The sequence below is a fragment of the Microtus ochrogaster genome, linkage group LG1 (genome assembly GCF_000317375.1).
Source record: "Microtus ochrogaster isolate Prairie Vole_2 linkage group LG1, MicOch1.0, whole genome shotgun sequence".
NCBI classification, from domain to species: domain Eukaryota; kingdom Metazoa; phylum Chordata; class Mammalia; order Rodentia; family Cricetidae; genus Microtus; species Microtus ochrogaster.
The window spans coordinates 23,751,904-23,774,139 of record NC_022027.1 but is presented as its reverse complement, the minus strand read 5'-3'; the positions used below and the strand labels follow the sequence as shown (position 1 = coordinate 23,774,139).

General features: G+C 44.6%; 1 protein-coding gene and 1 pseudogene across 6 annotated transcripts in view; one reads left to right on the top strand and one right to left on the bottom strand.

Moving 5' to 3' along the window:
- Positions 1-22,236, bottom strand: part of Limch1 (LIM and calponin homology domains 1) — a 160,497-nt gene that overhangs the window by 126,661 nt on the left and 11,600 nt on the right. The gene's annotated exons all lie outside the window — the stretch shown is intronic.
- On the top strand, positions 9,113-21,756 carry LOC101998521 (annotated as a pseudogene).

Genomic DNA, 22,236 nt, shown 5'->3' with positions numbered 1-22,236 from the left:
CGAGATTGTTTGACCATGAATAGGGCACGGATTTCCCTTGGGCCTTTACTGCTGTCGGTCTTGCATGGCCTTGAAAGTCTTGAAAAGGCTTCGAAGGAAGTTTGTTGTTGTCCTGAAGGAGCAGAACTTTGGCGCCATCGGGAGGTAGGCAGATAGCTGTGACAGACAGAACTCAGGTGAATTTCCTGGCCTGTGGAACAACCCCACGGAAGACTGAGTATTGAGAATGGCTCGAGCATGGTGGCTGTGAATGCAGGGTGGCTTTTAAGGAAAGTAGGTCATTAAGAAAATGAAGCATCCTGATAGAGGGTGGGCTAAGAACCACATAGGAGAACCATATCCTGTAGTGGGGGGAGGGTTGTCACAGGGAGGGATGGTAATGTCACAGTGGGGTTGAGTCCGGTGCGAGGCAGCAGATGAGTCTTGGTACCTCCAGGTTTAAACTCTGGGAAGGATGGAAATAAGCCAGGGTTCCAATGACAGGAGATAACGAGGAAGTGTATGCACCTGCGGTAGAGTCAAGCGTGGAGGAGGCAGAACTGGAGAGATGCAGTCAGGCTCAGGAAAGGGGAGAACAAAGGGAGAATGGAGCTGATGAGTTTTGTAGACTCACGGGAAGGCAACGGTAGTGAGGTGAGGGACAGAGAATGTGAGACTCACAGGCTAGGCTTCAGTGTGGGCCTTCCCTGAGGACATTCGAGAAGAACAGATGGAGACAGGGAGCATAGGATCCTTCTTCCTACGGGCCTCAGGGAGGAGATGACACAGGCTGCAGGAAATGTCTAGAGAAAAAGGAAGGAGGCTGAAGGTACCCGAGAAGGGTCACGTGAAGCTAGCCTTCCAACTTATGCTTAGCATCTTCTGTTAGTAACAGAAACAAGAGTGCTTTACTAAAGCCTGCAATTGGGAGAGGATTATCTAAAAAGCAAATAACAAAATCTGCTCCTCTACCCACTGTCCCAACCCTCCCCAACCTTCAAATGTAATCTGCCAAACCAGAGAAAAGCTACACAGATGAGGCCCTCTTGGGTAAAACAAAATAAAAATACATCTGGTTCATAAAGCTAGCTAAATACACAGAATCAGAGGGTGACAATGTGTTTATGGAGTGAGCATTTAAATGGGAAATCATCGCATTTTAACAAAAGCAACCCTGAGATATAAGAGGAACCCTCCTCTTTACAGAATCATGCTAATTCAATCACCCATGAGCTATAATCAAGCCACACACTGAAGGAACGGACAGACAATGGTTTCCAACTCCCATAGACTTTACAGTCTCAAGAGGAGACTCCTAGACATTATCTTTCAATATGATATGACTAGTCCCAGCAAAGAGAGTTGTACTGGGAGCTGGGAGCCCACCCAGAAATTTCCAAAGGGGACTTTAGAGAGGTGACATGAACAAGGTCACCCTAAGGGTGGTCAGTCAAGTCAGGCTCCTCTCTGAAGAGGGAAGGGAGGTAAAGGAGTAACACTGGGAGGTGGAGAAAGTGAGATAAAGGGGCAGGAAATGAGGCTAGGCAGGCTGTTGAAAAGAATATGAATTGTAGCCTGCTGGGGAAGGAACCAATAAACTTCTAGCTGGGAGGATGCCTCATCAGTATCCAGGCCACTTCCCTAGCCACTGGTTCAATGGATACCATGCCTGCTTGCAGGGCATGCCTATAAGATCTAAGGCCGGTGCCTTTTTGTTCCCGCCTTTACAGCTTCAAGAGACAAGCTTTGAAGTTCTGAAAAATCATTACCAGTATTGGCTTTTTAAGAGCCTTTAGAAGAGACTCAAATGGCCCGAGGGTTGTCACCAATGTGTGAAAAGGTTCCCAAAGGCACAGAGTGTTTATTGGGGACTTCCATTTGGTCTGATGTGAATATCAGCAATGCTTGAAGCTTTAAGTAAACTAACAGCCAGAGCCTGGGAGACAACCTTGAGGTGCACCACAAGGCTGATGCAGGTCACACAGCACCCTTCGGGGGCAGGTAGAGTCTGCACTGCGCCACCAGGCTGATGCAGGTCACACAGCACCCTTCTGGGGCAGGTAGAGTCTGCACTGGTGCCAGGACGGGGTCTCCCATTTTAAGTCCTTAGCCTCACAATTGAGCCTGCACAAAAGCTCCTCACTGAATAGCATCCGTTGGGAGTTGGCATTTGCCAGCCTACTTCCCTCACAGAAGAAGCCCTTTCAACTGTAGTGTGTGCAGGGAATTCTAGGAAATAGAACTTTCTCATCATCCTATGTTTCTAATGGTATCTGAATATCTCAGTGTTGCCAGACGGACAGACTTGGGATTGAAACTTTGTTCTCACACATATGAGGCAGGCATTCCACTACTGATTAAGCCCTAACACGAAAGTGCTTAAAGCTGCCTTGGTTCTGACCCTAGAAGAGGTATATATCTTAACAAACAAACACATGTATATGCCTTTGCTTGATTTAAGGTTATTTATTGAGAGGAAGGGCCTTAGACTCTCAGTTTTTCGGGTTATACCATCCAAACCCTTGTAAATTCTCAGTATGGGGAGAGTGCGGCTGGGCTTTTATTACCGTACTAACCACGCTGACTACACAGGGCTCCCTTGTATAACCACCGTTTACAGGTCTCGAAACACAATTTTACATTTATCTTTACTTTCACAACATTGCTGGTTCACGGGTGAGTTACTGCCATCCAGTCCCTAAGCATCAGGTATAAGGGACTCCATTGTGATACCGTTACTACAGGGGAAATGTCACCCATTCTGCAGCAGGCCACTCTGTGACTGGGTTTGCAGCCGTGGAAGTTAAGGAAGGTCTGTGCTTACCTGTGGCCTGAGATTTTCAAGCCATCACTACTCAATGCAGTTCACCACCAAGAACTGACCGGGTACCCAAAGGAATTAGAGACATATCCCATTAATAATCAGATGGACAGGATGGCTTCATGGCAACCAGACTATACAAGGAACGTGGATGGTCTCATTGGATGTCACGCTCCAAGTACTCTTTGCCTTGTTGGGTGAGATTTCCTGGGAAAAGTTGATCCTGATAAGGATTTTGTAGAGTATTAATGATGTCATATTCTCTCTTTCAGTATTCATCTCCCCCCATCAAATCCTCTCATCTTGGGGTGCAAACTTAGGACATGATACATGATAGGCAAGTGCTCTACCAGTGAGCTATATCCCCCGTCACTTAAAAAAAACACCCTAATTCCTGAGTTAGTTTCAGCCCATTCCCACTAGGGTCATAAATACATGAAAAGCCACATGGCAAAAAGAAAAATATTCAGGCTTTCTGTGTTAAAAGTTCAAAGGCAGATTCAGTAGTAGTATCCCTGCTATTTGGGATATAAGACTTGACTTAATCTGAGTTTTCATTTCCTCAACCGTATGTGGCTATGGATAATACAACCCACCTGCTAGCAGATTCCAAGCAATATATGCAAAGTATCCAATGCCTTGTTTCCAGCATCTATTAGAAGCTAATGTCGTCTGGGGGTTGATAGCACCATCTGATGGGCCCAGAGACCTTGGTCTTATCTAAATGGTTGATATTTTTCAATAGCTCTATAGTTAACTTATTTTTCTCAGCTCTTTGTTCAAATTAGTCCAATCATATACCCTACAGCCCTTTATCCCAGCATCACATGCCCTTCTTATTGCTCTTACTGTCCAGCACATCACCCGAGCTTCCTACTTAACAGATGAGTAGTGGCAGCCATGTTTTCACAATGGCAGGTGTTTTGTCCACTGATGCATTTCTGGTGCTTGGTGGACTCTTGATATTTGATTTTTTAAAAAAATGAAGAGTTGAATGTGCTTTGCATTTTAAATGCTGGATCTATTAGGGTAATACACCCTCAAAATTGTCCCATATCAGCTGCTGAGAAAGGGCAACACCCCAGGCAATGCTAATGGGGTGTCTAGAGCCAGTCGGGGTGGGGGCTTTCGACTGGCTCTCACCCAAGGCACACGGACAGAAAGCATTCCTTGTGTGGACTTAAGTATTCACCACCTGCTCCTATACCTAACATGAGTCATGATTTATGCCCATCAGGCAGCACGGGGCGGGGGAATGTTTGAATAGCCCATGACAAGGAGGAGACTTCTGCTGAAATGAACAGCTCCACAAGTGTGATGTTGACCAAGTTCAGGATGTTTAACAGGAACCTGCTTTTTAAATGTGTAGACAGTTTCCACATCCATTAACTATGGTTGCCTGTTCAGGCAGCTGTGTCAATAGCTCACCAAAGCCCCAACTATCAATCACCGAGCAATGACTAGAATTGTAATCAAACACAGGAGCTCTTAAATTGAACAGAGAGGTCTTCATTGTGAAAAGGTGCAGCACCACTGACAATGCCTTGAATCCTGATTGCCAGACATTTAATATCTATCACTGACTTTTATGATTGGTACATGAGTCCATCAGAGAAAGGACAGCATCCATATCTAAATCTGAGGACAATATTTGGGGCTTGATAAATATTTACTGAACAAATGAATAAACTTATTTAATTCAATACATATTTCAAAGACTCTTTACAAAATCCCAGGAATACAACTGAAGGATGAAACACCAAAGACAGCTGACTCAGTAAGATGGATAAAGTTGATCACAACACACACACACACACACACACACTTTTTGTGGATTGGTTCTTTTTTCTGAACTTGAGATGAGATAGAGGCCCAAGCATGTAATTCAACTGCTAAATGAGCTAATGCCATTCCAGCCCAAATTAAAAATTAAGAAAAGCAGATGTAGGGTCTGAAGAAATGGCTCAGGGGTTAAGAGGACTTTTTCTTGCAGAGAACCAGAGTTCAACTCCCAGCACCCATATGGTGGCTTACAACCATCCAGAACTCCAGTTTCAGGAGGTTAGATGCCCTCTTCTGACTTCTTCAGGCACTAGACACACATGTGGAGTACAGACATGAGTATAAAAAAATTCATATCTCTATGAATATATAGATATAATGAAATAAACATGAAAGTGAAGTTTAAAAGAAAAGAAAATTAATGTATCGAGAGCATAAGAAATAATGACTTTCCTGCATTAAAACAAACAAACAAATGAAACAAAACAAAAAAGGGAGGTCATATCTGGGAAAGAGATACATGGATCTAGGTGCACAGTTTAGAAAAAAAAATGAATCTTGACATGATGGTGAATGGTTCAGAAATGAAGTTGCGTGGCTATTAATGGAAGGAACTAGATAGTATAAGGACATGCTGGGAGAGGTCCATCAGAGCGGGAGAGTCACGTGAAGCAGTGCTGGTCCCCTTACCATTTTGGCCGTAGCAGTTCCCTGGGACTATCTATCCTAGACGTGTGAGTGTGTAAGTGATTGACACTTGTTTATTGTTCTTGAGATCTGGCAACCACTACATGTCCAAGGACAATAATAGAAAACTGAAACAGAGTCGATGGGAAATCTTTCCTATATAAAAACAAGCTTGTTGTCTCCCCCACACGCTTAGAGTTGGTTCTAAGGTTTAGGGGCTCTGAAGAAAATAACCTTTGGCTTTATAAAGACGGAGTCCTCCATACGAAGCATAGGCTTCACTGAATTTGAGCTTGGAGATGAACAAAATGACAGCTGAGAGTCTGTCTAGGCACAGGCTGCAGGACCAGCTCTGCCTCGCTCTGAAATTGCTGTCATGAGAACTTGAACCAGACAGTGTGCATTTTGTTTATACATTACCACACAATAGTACAAGATCTAGCACACAGTCAGTATACAGTAAGCATTTAGCAAATGCTAATAATAAAAGATGCCAAGGCCGGTCAGCAGTACCTAGATCCAAGAGAGACTATTACAGAAACTGGTTCTAGAACTTTCAGTGGGAGCTCATCATCAGGTTACCAGGACGGCTGGTCTACCCTGGAATACTAAGCCAGCTGATCACTCTACTTACATCCCTGCCATGTAGAGTTAGCACAATTTCTTTAGCTTTTCACCAGAAGACATTCCAAGCCCTGTGACCTGGTACCCAGGGTGTCTCAATTCTTGATCCTTCTCCCTAAACTCCTATTCTCCAATTACATCCTACTCTGCTTTGTGGACATAGGTCCCTTGGACAGTTTGCTCTGTGCTTCTGCACACCCACATCTTCTTCCATCTGCCCAGAACACATATGCCTGGCAAATTCAAAGCATTGCAACAAAACCTCCAAACTCTCCTTTTGTCTACCCAAAAAAAGCCTTTTCAAGATTCCCAAGTAGGCTTCACTAATGTCCTTCTCTGTACTCCCACGGTACCTTAGTCTGTATCCTTCTTAATACTTGCTATTCTAAGTTGAAATGCCTGTCTCCCCCACACACAGATAATCGATTTTCCTCAGGTGGACAACCATGCCTTCCATGGCTAGAACCCCAAACTCACAGCAGTGGGTACCACAGATGTTCACATGGTCTGAAATAACGGGGCAAGCCTGCTGCTCTTGCCTAGAGTGACCCAGAGATTAGTGGTTATGTTTCCAAAATGAGATGATCCTTAGGATGCTTGAGCCCTGATGACAAATGGCATCGATAACCACTTTGCAGCCCTCATAATAATCACATGAGCCTCCTTTCAGTCTTTGAAAACTAAAATCCTTTCATTTTTAAAAAAAATAACTCAGCTCAGAGTGCTAATGTAATTTCCTAAGTGGATAATTTTACAAGCTACCCCCGTGAGCCCTGAACTTTCCCTCTCTTTCTTCTTCAACCTGATCTACCTCTGCTTACATCAACTTTCAAATAATTGTAATTAAATAACAACATCAAATGCAGAGCCTTCTGGAAAGTGAACACATTAAACAAATATTTCTTAAGAGCCATTTTATCCAGGCTCCTGAGAAAATGATGGAACTGACAGTAAATGTGATGAGTGTCCAGTAGAGGCAGGAATGGGGATGACTGCACTGTTTTGTGACACAAAACTTTCAAATGCTTACAACTTGACAGGTTAGTGAGGGGCAGCCTCAGAGAGCAACACAGCAAGGGGCAAAGAAAAAAACACACCCTAAGAGAACAGAGTCATCTGCTCCATGAGCAAAATGATGTTGGTTTATAGAGTCCTGGGTACTTGGCCTATGGTTCCAGGTTTCCAGAACGTTCTTTCTTCCTCTCAGGATGCTCATCATGCAGGTTTAGCAGGTGCCATGTTTTAGAGATCAGTATGTAGGGGCATAAAGGACGAGCCACAGACTGAAGAGAATCACATGCACCATGGAGGCATCACCTTGCCGACACACAACAAGTACCCTCTCCACCACTATGGGACTTTGCAAATTTTCCTAAAAGACCAAATAACACATCATCTTAGCCTCGAGGGCCTCGTGTTTTCTGTCATAACTGCTCAGCTCCACCACTGCGGAAGGAATGTGATCAGGATGTTGCGCAAATGCAGAGACCCAGCTGATTCCAGTGTTTACAGATAAAGATGAAATTCCCACTTCATTTCCACATGCCACCAGCATCGCTCTCTTAAAGAGCCAGTCCTAGCCCAGGCCACGAGTTAGGCCATGGCTAACAGTCCCCCTGCTCTGTTCTATACAAATGCTCTTGTTTGACCTCCTGTGGGTTTTGTTTTTTTTACAGCCAAAGTGTCAGCAAAATGGCCCATTCCTGGAAGATTCTCAGTATTTGACCATTTCGATGGTAAACCTAACTTTCATCTCACAAAGCAGAAAGCTATAGAAAGCAAAGTGCATCTTTCAAGACTTCTTTTCTTTCTTGTCATTTTCTATGGAAGTTTTGAAGCCTGAACACCATTTTGTTTGTTAGTTTTTTCATGAGTTGGGATTTTTTTTTTCATTTATTTTACATACCAACCACAGTTTCCCCTCCTTCCTCTCCTACCACTCACTACCCCTACCTCCCATCTATCTCCCTCCCCACCCACTCCTCTTCTGTCCTGTCCATTCAGAAAGGGGCAGGGGCCCTCAAAGATGTGCACAAAGTCATAGCACATCAAGTTGAGGCAGGACCAAGCTCCTCTCCCTGCATCAAGGTTGGGCTAGGTAATCCAGTTTGGGGAGAGACACGTTACCAAAAACCAGCTAAGTGTGCCAGGGACAGATCATGATCTCACTGCCAGGAGCCTCACAGACCAAGCTACACAACTGTCACACACATGCAGAGGGCCTAGACTGGCCCCAGGCAGGCTCCCTAAGTCCAGAGTCCATGACCTCTCATGAGCTCAGGGCAGCTGTCTCCATGGGTTCCCCTGCCATAACCTTGACCCTCTGGCTCACACAATCTTTCCTTTCTCTCTTCAACAGGACTTGCGGAGCTCGGTCCAGTGCTTGGCTGTGGATCTCTGCATCTGCTGAACACCATTCTGAATGGTGTCTAATGAGCCTGGCAATATAAGCCAAGGCTGTAATAGATGCCCACTATTCCAAAAAGTCAGCAAAATCCATGGAGTGTATAGACAGAGTTAGGGGGACCAAGGCACATCACCGCTCATGAGCCATCTGTTCTTCTATTGAGTTGAGCAGCTGTCTTAACAATGACTTTCAAACCTACCATCTTGAATGACACTGGTCTCCTACCAGAGGCAAAGTGATAGGCAAAACATTGGAATCAGAGTTCATCATCTATCGGTGTACCTATAGTAGGATTTTTTTTATGCCTAGCTGTTAATTATAGCTTTCTTTCTCATGCAACTTTGGTGTGACTCTCTTTCATGAACACTTGAACTTACATGATTAATCATATTTTCCATGTTGCTATGGCACTAGGAAACTAAAGCCAAGTTCCTAATCCCAAATACAGAAACTATATATGTATCTTTTGGTTATATTGATACTTTCCATGGTCAGAGCTTTTATCTTTTCCAACTATATTAGTGAATTCTTAGAAGTTTTTGTTAGAACAAAAGTGAGATATCAATTAATTAACTCGTGATTCTTAGTGTAGCCTGGTCTTCTCATCGAAACATACACAAAATCAAGCATGTTAGTAACGCGCGCACACACACACACACACACACACACACACACACACACACACACACATGTTAGCAACATGGTCACATCAAGATGAACCAAACAAGGCCTTTCTTTCAGATACCCCTTCTCCAGGCGTCCACATCTCCATATGTTTCTGGTCTTCATCTGGCTGTCTGCATCTGGTCACCATGGCGCTCAGTATTTACACAAACAACAAGCAAGGGAAGAATTGCTGCCCATTTCCTGACAACTATTACTTAGAATTTCAGGCCAAGAGCCTGGGAGGCCAACTCTGCACACCAGAGATGGTGAGGCAAGATAAGTCCAAGCCGTCTAGTCTGCATTTTGAAAGTGGAAGACTTATTTTTTCTAAATGCCCAGAAGAGTGAAAGAAGCTATCAGTATCATGTGATTTCTCTCATCCATCTAGCAGCTGGTATTAATTGGCCATATAATCTCAGAATAGAAAAATGAACCAACCAGATTATGCATCACATTTTGACTCTTACCTTCGTATACACAAGAAATAGATATTTTCATTGGCTTTTAGCTTTTAGGGGTGTGTGCGCGCGTGCATGCGTGCGCACATGTGTGTTGTACACATGTGTTTATATGATGTGTACCTGTGTGTGCTCCCCTTCATGGATAAACATGCAGAGAATAGAGGAAGACATTGGGGTGTCTTTTTCTATTGCTTTTTGACTTATTCCCTTGAGACAAGGTCTCTCACTAACCCCAAAGCTTCCCCTTTTGGCTCGGCATGCTGGCCAGTGAATTCCAAAGATCTGCCTATCTCTGCTCCCCCAAAACGCATGCTTGTCCAGCAGGTGCTGATCCACCCCTCTGTCTCCTCAACCCAGGAAACAGATTTTTAGACATTAGAGGAGTATGCGGAGGATGGGAGGAGGGCTCTGCAGGACGGCGTGTGACGTCAGAAGAACACGTGGAGGATGGGAGGAGGGCTCTGCAGGACGGCGTGTGACGTCAGAAGAACACGTGGAGGATGGGAGGAGGGCTCTGCAGGATGGCGTGTGACGTCAGAAGAACACGTGGAGGATGGGAGGAGGGCTCTGCAGGCTTTGGGCAAACTGTTCATTGCTCCTGAACTGTTTGTTATTGTATAAAAAGTGGGTTCTACACCATACTTCTCAAGGTTGCAAGAAAACAAACAACCAAAACAAACCAAACAAACAAAAAACCAGGGGAAGGGGGCAGTGCTTAGAATGGGCAAAATAAACGTGAGAAGACGGTTGGAGAGATGGCTCAGCAGCTAAGAGCACTGGCTGCTCTTCCAGAGGACCTAGGTCAATTCCCAGCACCCACATGGTGACTCACAACAGTCTCTAACCTCAGGCCCAGGTACCAGGCATTCATGGGGTGCATGCATATACAAATATATGCAAACAACACACCCCCAACACATAAAAGTCACTTACAAACCAATTAATTAACAGGAGGAGGACAGGATGCCAGACTCCAGGATTCCAAGTCTCCTATCTCTCACTCGGGCAAGCCTATGAGCAAGGACCTCCTAGTCCTCGGGGTTAGTGGCCTAGGAAGCACAGCCACCCCTCTCATCTACCACTGGGATTATCGTGAAGAATAAACAACAGACACAAGATGCTTAGCACAGAATCAGCATGTGACATAGAGCTAACTGCCATTAACAATGTCTGACACATAGGAAGCGCTCAGCTGATGGTCGCCAGTGCTAACAGTATGTACTTCCGTGAGAAGGACTAGGGTCCCAAGCCTCACAGGTACAATGTTCTTCGACATCATTCAGTATTCTTTCCTTTCACAAACAGGGAAATTCACGCCCTTCTGCCCTGGAGGCAGAGCCCAGTCTGTAACACAGGGTTTGGGGCTTCAAGTTCTCCATTCTTAGCTAGAAACCACACTGCATTCCTGGTCCCTCTGTCTCCAGCAATGGTGAGGTCATTATGGAAACAGGTTCCCTATGCTAATAGAGGGAAAGCTGGGAAAAGGTTTAAACATTGGGCTAGGTAGGGGCTGCCGCTGGTGACGAGGCACAACTCAACTTTGTTCTTCACCCATAGCATGTGGATCTGGAAGGCATCAATATTTAATTTTTTGTGAAACTGGCCAAAGGCCTATAAATTAAAAATATAACCATAGGAAATCAGAATGACTTTGGGGAATTAAAGACTGATAAATTATACTTTGGGATAGAGCCAGGTCATGGAGTCATTAATCAAAAAAAAAGACCCTGATTTTTCTTTTTAATATGAGAAAATTTACTAGGGTCTTTAGAGGTTTTTCCAGTAGTGACAAGGAAGTTCTCAAACAGGATTCTCACGAACAGGATTTTCTAAAAAATGAGTACTGTCATCATTGCTAAAATATTTCCAAGTGAAGTATTATTCCAAGAGTTTAGTGCAGTGTACACTTCAAATGCAAAATAGAAACCAAGAAATCAGCAAGTGGCTGGTCACAGAGATGGAACAGTTCAGGTTCCAAGCATCGTGAGAGTTTATGGTCTATAGCACAAACCTCAAATAGCCATCAATAGAAGAAATGTCATGGTCTTACAAGTGGCCAAAGTCACGGCCACCATTCATTGAAAGTTCATTAGGGCTAGACAACACATTGAGTTGACCTATGTGTCCTTATTCTTCACAAATGAACTGATTAGAAGCTGTGGTTTGAAAGAAAATGGCCTTTAAAGGGAGTGGCACTATTAGAAGGTGTGGGCTTGCTGAAGCAAGTGTGTCACTGTCGGGGTGGACTTTAAGGTCTCTTTTGCATTAGCTTTGCTCAGTGTGACAGTCAGTAGACTTCCTGATGCCTAGAAGGTGTAGCACTCTCAGCTCCAGCACCACATATACCTACACAGCACCATGCTCCCCATCCTGATGATAACGGACTGAACCTCTGAAACTGTAAGCGAGCCACCCCAAATAAATGTTTTCTATGTAAGAGTTTTCCAAGGTCATGGTGTTTCTTCCCAGCAATAAAAACCCAAACTGAGACAGATGCAATTATTCTACCCTTTCACAGATATGGAGGCAGAAGTTCAGGGAAGGATGCGAGAGAGGAAGGATATGAGAAAGAGACACTAAGCCCTGCACAAGAGTAGTGACCGTCACCAAATGCTTGGGAACACATCCCATGTGCCAGGCAGAATCAGGCTACTCTGTTCATGTAGCTCAATTAAGCCTGGCCACAGCCTCATGAGGTTGGTGTCAAAGTTCCTCCTCACTTTACTAGAGAAGGCTGAAACATACTGACCTAAGACCCCTTACAGAAGTTGTTCAGCAGGATTATGAGGCTCCATAATTTACCCCTCAGCCAGGAACAAGCTCAGGAAGACAAGTGTTGCATGATCTCAGTTGTATGTGGGGGCTGAAAAAGTCAAACTCACAAAGTACAGAGTAGCCTGGCCGTGAGCACAGACTATTGAGAAATACAGGACATGATTGGGGCAGTACTGGTCAGAGGGCTCAAGGTTTCATTTAGACCAGAGGAGCAAGAGAGCTCCTGCATGGCAGGTCGATGGCTGTGAGTTATCATGATCCACGCTTCAAGTTGGCTGCATCGGTTTCAAATGTTCCCACCTCAAAATGGCAAGCTTGGGAGGTGATGCACGAATTCATTTGCCTGGCAGTCATCCTTCATCATGACATCCTGCCGTACCCCACAAATAGCAACAACTATTTGTTACTTAAAACAAATTTGAAAAAGAACAGCATGAAATAACAAATGTAAAGAAAGTCCCCATTTGCAAACCTTTGACATTCTAGTAGTGAAGACCCAAGCTAACAGGGAGATCTTGGGGGGGGGGTGAGTGGGGAAGGGGCTGCCTTTACAGTAACTGAGGAAGAAAATGCGGAGCTAGAAGTAACTAGAGATGACGTCAGAGCGTGGGATTTGCTGTGTTATGCTACAGCTCACTCCAATATAGGGCTGTGACTTATCACAGCAGGAGCAATATGCTCACTGCCTGGCCAAGAGCATGCTAAGTGGAACAGTAAATCAGGCAAGAAAAGGGAGGTACAGGTGCCTCAAAGGCTTTGGAGCAGGGAAGGAATGAAGGTGTTAAAGAGAAGAAGAAAGTGGAGATTTAAAAAAGCAGAGATACATCAATTCCATTCCATGAGTATAACACAATATAAGCAAGTGCATGGGGATTGTCCTCATTAAAAAACATAGCTCCTGGGGCTGAGACAGCTCAGCCATATGCTACATGATGCATAAGCATGAGGGCAAGTGTTCCATCCCGTGGAACATATATTGAAAAGAGATGGGTACTACAGCATATACCTATAATCCCAGTGCTGGGGATCCAGAGACAGTAGGTTCCCTGAGTCTGTGAGCAAGCAAGCCTAGCTGATTTGACAAGTGAGAGAACCTGACTCAAAAACAAAACAAAACAAAAAAACATAGAGAATGACCGATACACACACTCATTGTCAACCTGTGTTCTCTACACACATGCACATGTTCATGTGCATCTGCATATATACACATGTGGTCATGCCTGTGTGCACATGCACATGCAAAAAATAAATGTGTGAAGATGTCTTTCTACATGGAAGCCAGTCTTTATTTGAAAATATTAAGCAAATGTTCATTAGAAGTCTGTGACAGTGTCTTGACTGTCATGATGGATAACCAGGAAAGCCAAATAGGAACAATAAGTCATTTTGTTCATTGTTAATATGTCATGTTTGCAAACTGAACCAACTGAACTATGGCTGAAAACATATAAAACATCAAATAAACATAAATATATAAATAAGCATGAATATATATTACTGGATATATTATTTTTTCCTCCAACTGTTTCAAAGTACAAGCTCTGTTTACCTACCTTTGGGAAGTCAAGCCTGCGCCTTACACTCTAGGGAATCCTTGTCTGATCACGCATGAGAGACTATCACTCACTAGTTTAGTGACTTAATGGCCATGAAATAGAATGATGGAGAACTCAACAACTACAAGTCAAGATGGAACTGTTTCTTCTCAAGGCAATATGTAAGCAAGTAACCAGTGGTCCAGGTCAAGACTGACATTATAGCCAGATACAGTGGTAGCTACACCATCACTCTTGCTATGGCCTTCTCCCAGAGTTCTCTGTTTTCCACCCCCCCCCCATGACAACTGTCCATCACTTTTCACAGCTACTCTTTTCTCATGCTGACAAAGAGGAAAAACAAAACAAAACCACTCAACCTCTTTCTTACATAATGTGTTCCGTGCCACCCCTAGGAGATCCAGAACTCAAAGGGCCTTGATGCTTTTATCAATGCCATTCAATGTCAAGGACAGGAAATAAAAATATTTTTCTTTTCCGACTCAAATACAATACCCCTTTGTGAAGCTGCTTTAAAAAAAAAACTAGAAACAAAAAAATTTGAGAAATATTTCAGGTGAGAGATATTCATCAAAATATTCCATTTTGTTAAAAATATCTCCAAGCTTTTCTTAGCATTCCAGCTCACACAGCACTGAACTTCAGCATGATTAATCTGTTTCACCCTCATAGTGGAAGGAACTCTGAGGTCATCACAAAGGAGAGAGCAAGTAGCTGTCCCGTGGGACAGAAGTCCCTGCAGGCAGGAGTCAAGTCAGAGGGTTGTTTTCAGAATGGAAACAAGACAGAAGGGTAAGGGAAGAGAGGATAATGCAAATTACTGCATCCTCATTACCAGGCAACTGGAGTTTGGATCAAGGACCCAGGGGGTAACTGAGGCAAGCTGAAGAGTCCCTGAAGGCCAAACCTATGACAGCAAAGTGTGCGCGTTCTCATCAGTTGCCCTGCACAGAAAAATGAGGACCTTCCTTTGGGAAGCTTAACTGTGTTGATGTCAGTGGACCTAGCAACTGGAGGTGAAAGGGGACAGCAGGAGTGTGGCATCTAGGGTGGGCTCAGACATTACAGTTCCAGTGAAGGAAAGACTCACACGTAGAGATATGCATGACGGAAACAGGGCTTTGGGGAACAGGGTGAACTTGGTAATGGAAAGCTAGGGACCTGCAGGGCACCAGAGGCTCAACCTGGCCGTCTTTCTTAATGGCTTCTCCACGCCACTCCAGTCCCCTGGGCTCAACTCCTCCCCTCAACAGGAGAAAAGTAGATGACAGCCAAGTCTGCTTCAAGTCCTGCCAAGAAAAACTTTGCAGGGTTAAGAACATTCATACAAAAGCATTAAATATCATGCTGCTGTGGTTACTTTTTTCGTAAGTTTCCAGGGCACATATATGCACAGGGAAAGACTGCTGTTATTCAAAGGGCTCAAGAATGCTCACAGTCTATCAAGGAGCTATGTCCATCAGCTCTTTCGCCAGCTGTATCTGTTCTCCAAAGGGCTGGAGATTTATTTCAGGGCAGTTGATTTTTGAGTTGGTCCATAGAACTCAAAGCATAGCGTGTAAAGCCTCCAGCATAATCTTAGGACTGTGGTTGAGCAGGTTTGGGACATGGGTGAGCAGTTGGGAAAACGACACTAGTTCACTGTGTTACTTAAACAGGAGAGTCTCCATAGGAGACAAGGTTGAATTCCAGGCAGGGAAAGAAATGTAAATATCTGAAGAAAGATGATTTCCACAATGGTGAGTTTGTTGACATGCCTGGCAAATATGTCATCCATACATGCAAAAGAATGGGAGGGGACAACTAACCAGGACTTGTGAAAGATCAAAGTGATAAAATTAATCTCAAAACTATGCACACTATACACTTTCTAGGAAGGTACAGACAGATATCTTTGTATTGTCGTCATCATCACTGTCATCATCATCGTCATCGTCACTATCATCATCATCACCATCACAGCCTGACAGCCCAGATACCAGGATACAAAATGGCAGCACTGCTCTAGGCTAAGGGGCCTAGTAGAGGATCTAAGATCTGGATGGGAGAATTAAGATGGTGACAACATCCCTTTACGTGTTGTTCAATCAACTATGTACATAAAGAAGATGCACCTACCATGAAGGTATGCATCACCGTGCTGTCCCACGCACGTGCCTTCATCCTAGTGCTCAAGGAAAAAGCAAAAGTTCCATTCTGAAGCATTTATCTAATTATTCTTTATCAATAACAACTCAGGAGTCAGATATTGTGGAAAGAACCTGAATGATCAGAGAAGCAGCAGAGAAGCAACCAGTAACCTCTCCACCCTCCTTTCTGGATCTAAAAAGAACTGAGAATCTTCCTAAGCCCCTCCCTACCACATCCTATGCCTCTCTATCTGCCCTTGGTCCCCCAAAACCTCTATGGCTAATCACACTCAGCTAGTAGCTAGTCCCACCATCTGAATCAAATATTATTGTCAATCTTGAGAATGTCAGAGTGTGATCAAAGTATCCCACAACTATCACTCCATCCAGGCCGAGTAAAGCAGAACTGGACTTTAGATGCCACGTGTATTGAACCTGCAGATTTCATGAAAATCCCAACTTTCTTGATACACAACACCATCTCTACAGGAGCACAAAGAAGATCTCAATCCATTCAAACCTAATTCAACCTTTCCCTGCAGAATCACCATGGTGGCTAGGACCCTGTACTCATATTCTGAAAACTTGGGGTGGGGTATAGGGGTGTTTTCAGGCCCTCACTGCTCTTCAGTACAGTGGGACTCAGGTCTACATGTTCTCCATTACCATTCCACTTCCATTTTGGTCAAACCAACTGTTCCCCTGCCTGAGCTTCTCTACAAATTTTCTCCCAACCAGGTTCTACCATTGGAGGGTAACAACAGATTCTGTGTGCTTGGCAGCAATGCCATTGCCTACTATGTGAGCAAGGAGGAGCTGTGGAAAAGTAACCCAGGGGCAGCAGCTCACGGGGTGCAGTGGGTAAGCTTTGTCATTAGGAACACGGTTCCTCCAGCCACACAAGAACATCAGGGTGATCCCGCCCCAAACCCCCATCTGGGCATCATGCGTCGCAACAAACAGGCCACTGGAAGTGCAAAGGAGGAGAGGATGTGAATTCTGGGGCTGATGGACACACACTGGAAGATGAGGACCTTTCTGGTGTAATAAGCGACACTTATTGATTCCAAACTTGTCTGTATCCTGCCGTGGCTCAATAAACAGGTCTTAGAGCCTTCTTTTTGCTAGACCTTGCCAATACCAAATGTTGGTTCCTCACATACACTAACCAGTCCCAGTTATGGGTGTCATGGGGGAGGTAAAGCTGTGTGAAGAGATGGCCTAGTTTGACACCAAGAAGTGTGGAGTAGCCAGCCTCAAAAGGATAGCCCAAGGAAAGAAAAGGGTTCATGGAAAGAGAAGAAGAAACCCCTGGCTAAGTGGAAAGAAGAAAATAAAAAGGTGGCTGCCACAGCTCCTGAAGGGGAGTTGGACGAATGTGAGCAGGAAATAGCTGCTGAGCCCAAGGCCAAATGGCTGAAGTCACCTGCCCAAGAGCATCTTTTGGTTGGATGAGTTTAAGCAGAACTGCTCCAATGAGGCCACCCTTTCTGTAGCTCTGTGATATTTTGGGGAGCATTTTGATAAGGATGGCTGGTCCATATGGTATGCTGAGTCTGCTTCCCTGAAGAGTTTGTCCAGCCTGTCATGAGTTGTAAACTCATCACAGGAATGTACCAGAGATTGGACAAACGGGGGAAGAATGCCTTTCCTAGTGCTACCCTCTTTGGAAACAACAACAACAGATCTGTTTCTGGTGTTTGGGTCTACTGAAGCCAAGAGGATGCCTCTCCAAGGGGTTTAGATTGGCAGGTGGACTTGGAATCATACACATGGTAGAAAATGGATACTAACAACCAGGAGATCTAGACTTTGGTTTGAGAACACTTTTCCTGGGACGTCAAAGAACACAAACACATAATTTATGTATTTTATATCCTTGTATTTACACGCACAGTTATAGATCAACATGTTTCTTTTAAAAGATGGTATGTGCATGTTTATAGTCAAAACTAAATACCATTAGACATTCTGAGCCCTGAGGTCGACCAGCTGTCCTGGAATGCTCACTAGAGAAGAAAGTGCTGGATCCACAGAAAGAATTGGCATCCAAATCTCTTAGGCAAAGATCCATATGTTACCTTCTCCTTCACACATCTGATGCAATTAAGCTTTCTTCAAATCAAGATATTACTCACCCCAAAAGCACACGCTGATGATAACACAGGTTCATTATTTCTTGAAAGTCAATGGATCCCTTGGCCAATATATGTGTTAATTGGTAATAGTCTTCAGGACTATTACAAGAAGTGGCTCATAATTTCTTTAGCTTTGGTTTTCACTGTGTGACAGTTCCTTTATAGAAGCACTGCCCAGGAAGGTTTTCTTTCTTACTGTTCACCCTTACACTGATGTGAGACACTCCCCCCACTAAGGAAACACACAGAGCGGTATCCCCCATAGTGAGACAAAATGGAGTGATGTCTGCAAAATGATGAGGTGGGGGAAAGGCCTGTGTGTATATTTTTTAAGAGAATAGAAGAATTTATTTAAAGGGAATAGAACTGGGTCAGTGTCAGAAAACAGCAGGGGTATTTAAGGGGGAACTGAGGAAAACGGTCAGGCAGCTTTCCCTTCCTCCCCCTTTCCTCCCTCCCTCCCATGTCCCTTCCTTTCTCTCCCCTCTCTTCACTTTTTCTCACTTTTCTTTCCTTACCAGTCTTCTCATATTACGTTTCCCCTAGGTCGTTTTTCTTTCTGAAAGTCACTACTAAATAAGCAGGTGGGTAGATAGGTAGACAGGTGGGAGGGTAGGTAGAAATATGTAAACGTGTTAAAGACTTAATTGTCTTGACTGAATAATTTGAGCACATCCTACCATCAGTTCCATCTATGTAGATAAAAAATGTCCAAGAATAGCCTATGTTTTCCCATATTTCCAAGTGAAAATGTAGAAGCAGCAGGGTGGGTAAAAATCAATACACTGGAAACTTCTAGGCTGGTTAGGCTTTCTGGTAGCATAAAATTGAAAAGGAACAAGAAAGACAAAATGAGGCTCTGTCAAAAATGATTTCAGCAGAATCAGGGCTGGAGTGACAATCCCAGGACAGATAATGAGGATAAAGTGATTCTGTGCTCTGGCCCAGAGAAGCCAAGAAGAAGCCAGGGAAAGCAGAGCAATCCCAGGCCACTGCTTACTCCAGAAGTATGGCTGAGGTCATGGTCTCGGAGGTTAGCCCTGGGTTCAACCCTTGGAGAGGTAGGGACACCACAGCAACTTTTCAAGATGTCCTCTGCATGGTATTTGCGGGGACAGTCAACAATGGCCAGGGGGCTGTTTACCAACGGCATTCTCCAGCACCTCCCTCAAACATGACTGGAGAAATTCCTGCCAAAACTTACATGGGAACCAGAGAGAAGAGGCTGACTGTAGCCATGTAAAACACACCCCACTCATGTCGTAACCTCCAGCTCCTTGCAGATGGCTGCTGGGGGAAGAAATGACTGCTTCCAGACAGCAGATCCCAGGGACCCATCCAGCTTCCAGACAGAAACCAGAGGGGAAATTAACCACCACGCTCTCAAATTCAGAGCTCTACAGCGTCTAGGAATAAAACATCCACAAAGGAGAGGGAACAGGGTCAAGGGCAAGTACAAGTCATTGTTGAAGGTGTTCAATGTCAAAAAGGACATGCCATATTAAAGTAGATGTTCTACAGACTGGAGAAGTCAGATAGAAATTAGTACATTTTACACACCCAAGAGATAGGAGGTTCTGGGCTCTGGAAGGAACCAAATACAAGCTCAGTTGCCAAGGTAGTACCAGAAGCCATAGAGTCTGGCCTTCATTAAACCATCTTCTTAAAGTTTAGGAGTCTTGGGGCCCCTGGAACCAATTACCTAGGGCTCATCCTTATCTCTCCTTTGTATCGCTTTTCAGAGCACTGTGGTTTGCCACCCTATACATAGACACCTTATAGCTGCCTAGGAACGAGCACAGAAACACCGTGTCCTTCCAGATCTACAAGACATCCCTTTCTAAAGCACTGGAAAAGGGACACAGTTTCTTGGTCTGATTAGTTAGTGGCACCCTACAGTCTGCTACACGCTGCAGAGTTTGGACAGTTGCATCCACTGGGCTAAGACCTGAGGTGGCTGTTCCAACACTGACCACCTGACATCTGGTTTAGGACCTGGATTGAGCTGAAGTGCAGGCAGTACTCAGGAATGATCAGAATTCTCTCTCTGTGTCCTGTCTCTCTCCCGCCTGCTCTCATGCTCTCTCTCTCTCTCTCTCTCATACTCCCCACACTCACACTCAATGCATGCAACATACTCACACACTACATACTCAATCTCTCACACACACATCTACACCTATACACGCACACACTTAACCTTCAGAGCTAAAATCCCAAAGGATTCCAAGCTCATCTCATTGACCCATCCTCCCCCTTCACCTCTTCTTCCTCCCCTTACTCTTCTTCTTTTCCTGCCCTTGCAGAAAACCAATATGACAGTTCTCAAGCCCATTTTACAGGCAAGTAAACCCAGACTTCAAATAACTAAGGAATCTGCCAGAATACAGCCAGAAAGCTGAAAATTCGGGATTTCAGATTAGGCCAGCTTACTGTATAGAATGCCAGCTGCCAACAAAACATACCACCACCTTCTGAAAGACAGATTTTAGGAAGGCTGAGGGTTATGGGGAAGGCATTATACTCATTCTGCAAATACCTACTGAATATATATTACCTACCAGGTGTTGAAAATGCCCCAGCTGGCATGAGTGCCGGCCCTATGTAGCCACTGCAGTTCTCACTGCTTCTCTAGTTCCTTACATGTCTAATCATCAGAAGATGCTGCTGCACATGCGATTCAAGGGAGCCCAGAAAACAGGTACTTTCCACGTCCTCGGAGGAAACAGTCTCACTCCTTTGCCATTTCCAAGGACTCTCAAAGAACCATTTGGTGACATGCAAAGAGGCTGGAGGGATAGCCAGGGACATGACGGAACAGGGGAAGTGTAAACCATGAAGTCAGGAGGAAGGAGGAAAAAACATGGCGACACTCATGTGCCTTCCTTCCCGGTCACAGAGGGAGGGCTGAAGGAGTGCTGTATTCTTGTCCCTTCTTTACTGAGTAAGCTGGAAGAGCTACAGCCATCCATAACACTCAACACAGCCACAGAGAAAGAAAGCAGGTCGCAAAGTGTGGCTCACACCTCTAAACAGACTTCTGGGGTCCCATGCAGCTGAGGAGACTCGCAGCCTCTGGGGGTCCCCACCTACACAGTACAGAACAAGCTCCCTTCTCCCCCGGCTGCTGAATCAGCCAGGCTGGAAGGATCCAGGGAGAACGGTCAGATTCTGGAGATATCTGGTTTAGTCGGCACCATGAAAGAAATCACAGGAGTTCAGGGAGAGACTGGAAATGAGGAGTTGGCGGAATAAAGGTGATAAAAATAGATTTTCCAACCCTAAGGAGATGAATCATTTTGCCACGGGGATTCGCAAAGCTGTTTCAATTTGGTTTTCGATCCAGCCCCATAAATTTGATGACGGGATATTTCCTTCCCTTGATAACCAGTGCCATGAAGCAGTCAGTATTCAGACAGCTTTGACGGGATTTTATTAGAAGATTGCTCAGGAATAACCTCGGGTCCTTTCTCCGCCTGCTATAAATACGGATTGTGATGGACAAGGACCGGGAGGTGAGGCTGGTTCTCCAGCCCTTGAATCCAGAACCACTGCCTCCCTGCCTGGTTCTCTCCCTGATTATTTCCCTCTTCACTGCCAGAAAAGGAGATTTCCACAATGCAAGGAAGGCAGTTGAGATAAGAGCAGAGTGTGAGAGGTCCGGGGAAGAGGTGCCTCCTCGGTATGCAGTCGCATATCTCTACGGCACCAGGTGCTGTCGGGAATGATGCGGTGTTAGCACCAGTCTTTAAAAGACAGCAAGGCTGCTTCTCATTCACAAGGTTCTTAACATCCTCCTGAGTTTGACAAATTAATATATCTGTGCCTTTAACTATATAACCATAAAGGAAAGGGCAATATTCTGCTTAGCAGATAAAGCCTAGTTAAAGCAATTGGTGGTGGGGAGGGGATGTAAAAGGTGAAAACCCGTATCAAGGGCTAAGTGACAGGAAACTGATTTTGGAATTACTTTAGCCATACTCATAAAAAGTAATGTTTCAAACTAAACGTAAAAATCAACATAGCCTCCTTCCTTCTCCCCTGACCATCCATCATATATACTTCCAATAACGGATTTTACTCACCCCAGCACGTCCTCAGACTCTCACGGAGCTCCAGCAGACCCACACAGAGAGATGGGAGCTACAGCTCCCCTCCTGTGAGCCCCTCACAGCAGCCCAGATGCCCCTACATTCTCCTGCCCAGCA